Source organism: Ixodes scapularis, unplaced genomic scaffold, assembly GCF_016920785.2.
Source record: "Ixodes scapularis isolate PalLabHiFi unplaced genomic scaffold, ASM1692078v2 PGA_scaffold1__304_contigs__length_218370807, whole genome shotgun sequence".
In the NCBI taxonomy this organism is placed as follows: Eukaryota; Metazoa; Arthropoda; class Arachnida; order Ixodida; family Ixodidae; genus Ixodes; species Ixodes scapularis.
Window position 1 is genome coordinate 144,651,984 of NW_024609846.1, and position 4,845 is coordinate 144,656,828.

Below are 4,845 nucleotides of genomic sequence, written 5' to 3' on the forward strand. Positions count from 1 at the left end.
TGACACACTCGGCATGAATGTTGCGTCGAAAGTTCATCGCATTCTACTCATTGAGATTACATGCATGTGAAGAAAGTGTTGCCATATGTGCAAATAAGTGTGCACCTGTAATCGCTACTCTTGTTTGTCACTTACATCGGAGCCAGACATATTCGATTGGCTTTCGTGTTGGAGGCATGAAATCAACAGGAACAGCAGTTCCCTGTAGTGCCCCCATCGGGGTACGTAAACGTCATCGGGGCTTGTCCCCGATTTGTTGCTTGCCTTAACCTTTCGATTTTCTCGTTGGAACTGTGACCGTAGATTTGAAAACTTGGATTTGACATCTGCCGCTGCATGAAACAAAAACCATTGTATGTTAAGTAGGGGCATGATCGTAAAATAAGTCATTCAAGGGCGCCATATATGGCTCAAGCTGACTATGTGCCCCTCCCTTTACATCAGATTCGAGTGTGGAATATGAATGCTGGCTCATTTCAGGTGTGAGAGTAATTGAAGAAGCAAAGCAAGGTAGGTATACTGTATAGTTCACGAAATTACTTCGAAAAAAGCCAACAATAGACCTTTTCCGAAATTACCCAACCATAAAGGAGCATAAGAGAACGCAGTTATGCACACTCCGTGCGCTCGCCTTTTCTAATGTCATGGGCCAGTCATAATCCCGGCAGTCGGCGCTGTAGCTAGTAGCGCGCTGAGTATATAAGGTCATGCTCCGCACCTAATAAAACAGTTCATTGCTAGACTCTGACTATACTCAGTTTCACCTAGTGCCACTAAATAAGCTACGCTTCAGAGTAACGACACTTGGCCATATTGTGTCTTAAAAACAGGGTTGTCAGTTATCTGAAGCTTTATCTGATATCACAAGAAACGCTTTTCCGCCCTCCACAAATGTTTAAACAGTTCGCGACAGAGCAAAGCAATATTACACGACCTTCCTAACACCGAATCTAACGCTGAGGAACTCGCTCTTTTGAATCGTGACGATCGGCAGTTGCGTCTGCTCTGCATACGAGCCAAAATGGCGGCGCCCACAACAATGTCGGGGAACGGAGTGCCGATACTCTAAGCGCAGCTCATTTAGTGGCTCTAGTTTCACCTTATGTTGTACCGCAGCGAAGGCTAGAAGCGCGAGCTCATAGCGTTGGCAGCTGCCCTTAATGCACGAGAGCTTGTGCCGCCAAGATTCGCCCTTGAGCAAGCAGCTCGCGTTCGTAGCCTTTCCTGCGGTACATCATAAGGTGAAATAGAGTATAGACTACATGGTGTCAGAAGCGAGGTGAAGAGAACAAAGAAGATAGCATGGCGTCGTCGCTGCTCCCACCGCCGAAACCGCTGGATACAACGGGCGACCTGTGGCAGTCCTGGCGCATCTGGAAAAGTGAGTTTAAGCTTTTCTCGACTGCAACGATGCTCACAACGAAACCCAAGGAAGTACAAGCAGCCACCTTCCTTATGACGATAGGTGAAGAGGCACGGAAAGCATACGCGACGTTCGTTTTTGAAGCGGAGGAGGAACGAGACGACGTTAACGTGCTCATGGAAAAGTTCGAGAGCTTCTACCGACCTGCCACGAACCTGACATACAATGAGTTTCGTTTCGGCACCCGAGATCAGCGAGAAGGAGAAACCTTTAACGAGTGGCTAACAGAGTTGCGTTTGTTAGCAAGTCGCTGCGAGTTTGGCGTGTTAGAAGAGCGTATGCTTCGAAGCCGAATCATCCTCGGGATAAAAGACAAAAAACTGCAACAGAAGCTGATCTCAGAAAACCCGAAATACGCAAAGGCCGTGGAAATATGTGGAGCCCGAGAACAAGGTCAGGAACAGTTCGAAAAGATACAAACCTTCGCGGAACAAAAGCATGCAGCCGTTGTTAATCGTATGGAAGCATCATGCCCGAAGTGCGGATTTTCTGCGCACCGAGACCAAAAATGCCCAGCAATAGGAAAACGCTGCCAGAACTGCAGTGGCTACAACCATTTCGCAAAAGTATGCAGAAAACCGAAAAAAACTCACCCGAAACAGCACGACCAAAAGCAAGTACGGGAGATTCATGCAGATAGCGATAGCGAAGAAGAGTATTTCCTGCAGACTTTGCGAATGGCAAGTGTCTCCAACAGAAACCTTTGGTCAGCCCAGGTTCACGTTGAAGACGAGCCGCTCGACTGTAAGCTTGATACCGGAGCGGGTTGCTGCGTCATGTCAAAACAGACGCTCCGGCGACTGACAGATAAGCTAACGCGGAAATGCAACGTGGCTCTGAATGGGTTTTTTGGTCATATGAAATATGCAAGAAAGCGCGTTGCACTAACGCTCCGATGTGGCACCCACACAACTACAGCGCAGTTCTTTGTGATGGATCAAGACATACCCCTTACACTTAGCGGATCGGTCGCAGAAGAGCTCGGATTAATCAAGCGAATAGCAACAATTACGAGTAGCGACCTGTACGAAGCAGCCGAGCCTTTTGATGATGTGTTCCAGGGACTCGGCAGACTAAAAAATATCTCCTACAAGATGAAACTGAAACCTGGAGCACAAGGTATCGTTAAACCACCGAGGAAAGTGCCCATTGCTTTGAGAGATAGGGTTAAAAAGGAACTCGATCGCATGGAGCAGGATCAAGCAATAACCAAAGTCACAGAACCTACAGATTGGAGTAGTAACATGGTCGTTGTTACAAAACCCAACAAGATCCGCATCTGTCTGGACCCGTCGGACTTAAACAGAGCCTTATTGCGCGAACATTACCCGATGCCAGTATTGGCAGATGTGTTGAATTTTCCGGGTCTGCACGGTGCGAATTACTTTTCCACACTTGACGCCTCCTCTGGGTTCTGGCAGATTGCTTTAGACCACGAGAGCTCCTACTTGTGCACTATGAGCACACCATTTGGACGGTACAGGTTCTTGAGGATGCCATTCGGCATTTCATCAGCTCCGGAAATTTTTCAACGGGCAATGCACACTGTTCTAGAAGATCTTACAGGAGTAGCCGTTGTCATGAATGACATTTTGGTCTGGGGAGCAACCAAGCAAGAGCATGATGCAAACCTGCAGAGGCTGCTGCAACGCTGCAGAGTGGCCAACCTGAAGCTCAACAAAAAGTAATGCCGTTTTCTTCAGAAAGAGGTTCGGTACCTTGGACACGTCATAACCACGAAAGGTCTTCAAGTTGACCCCCAACGCGTGCAGGACATTCTAGCAGTCCCTGCCCCGACTAACTGCAAGTCCCTGCAAATATTCCTCGGCATGGTTAACTTCGAGTCTCGTTTCATACCAAATCTGTCTTCGATTGCAGCCCCCGCTGCGAGAACAGCTGCGTAAAGAAGTCGCGTGGGATTGGACGGACCGACACCACAACAGTTTCAAAGTCCTGCGACAGAGGCTGATGGAAGCTCCAGTTTTGGCGTACTTCAGACCAGGCAAGCCTGTTACTTTGTCTGTCGACGCGAGCCAACACGGCGTCGGAGCTGTCCTTCTTCAAGATGGACACCCGGTTGCGTACTCTTCAAGATCCCTCACGGATCCACAACGCAACTACGCACAAATTGAAAAGGAAACTTTAGCTATAGTTCACGGCTGCACGAAGTTTCATGACTACATCGTAGGACAGCCCGAAGTCACTGTTGAATCCGACCACAGTCCTCTTGAATTCATATTCAAAAAGCCCCTTTCCGAGTGCCCCCTCAGACTGCAAAGAATGCGACTCATTCTACAAAGATACCCGATAACCGTGAAGTTCAAGGGAGGAAAAACTTCGCTAATTGCGGATGCGCTTTCGCGCTTTCCAAGCAAGATCGTCTTGAAAGACGAAGAAGAGCAATTCCACGTGAATGCATTGACGTACAGTCGCCGGCCATATGAGCTCCCCCGACCGAGCACCGACCGGAGCAGCGAAAATCCCGCACGCGGCGCGTCGAGCGTTGCCGCGTTTTGGGAGCCGGGCTATTGGGACCAAACCATTCCAGTATCAAAGGGGTGGACGTATAGCTTTTATCGGGATTCCAGCCTTTATAAGTGTTAATCACAAAAGCACGGCCGATTAGAATTGCCGCCTTCGGGTGTTGGCCCCAAGTGTTCGGAGATGATGTTAAAACTGCTGATAAACTGGAGCTGTCTTTAGGCGTAGATAAAGCAGCAGTTTTCGGTCAATGCATACAAATGTAAGAACCGTATGTTTGATATTATATCGGGCATGAGACAACAATGATCCATCGTCAAGCGGGAGGGAGTGGCCGAACAGGAAGCCATCTGCAAAGTCATCGTGTAGAGGATGTCTCGCAATAGCAGCACGTGACGGTCATGATCGGATTGATTCGGAAGAAGGGGGTGCAACTTATTTCGTAGGCCTTATTATATCACGCATTCTGGTGTAGAGATTTTTGGAAAATGTTTCGTCAGATAATAGCCGACGCACAACTTTTTTACTTGACTTTACTTTATCCCGCAGATTATCTGTTCTTTGGTGACAACTTTTGGTGTTGGACGAGAAAACGGGGTTTTTCTGAGATTATGTTTAAGAAAATGTGGCATGTTATTCCTCAATCATCGCGGAACATTCACGTGACCCGAATAATCGAAAAACATCCCCGTAGCAACAAGAAAAAAAAAACGAAAAAAAAAAAAACACGAGAATTTGGGATTAAGAGCAAAAACCAGCCTCGCGGTCAGTTCATCGGAGGCAGTGTTTTGTGTCAAAATAAAACTGTAGATGAAGATTTTCTTTCCACAAGTGTTGGCGTTTTTTTATTCAAGGACCGATTTCGATAAAACCGATTTGGGGCTTAATTTTTGTGGTTTATCGGGGTGTACCGAAAAACCCAAACTATAGTCTTAGGTCGT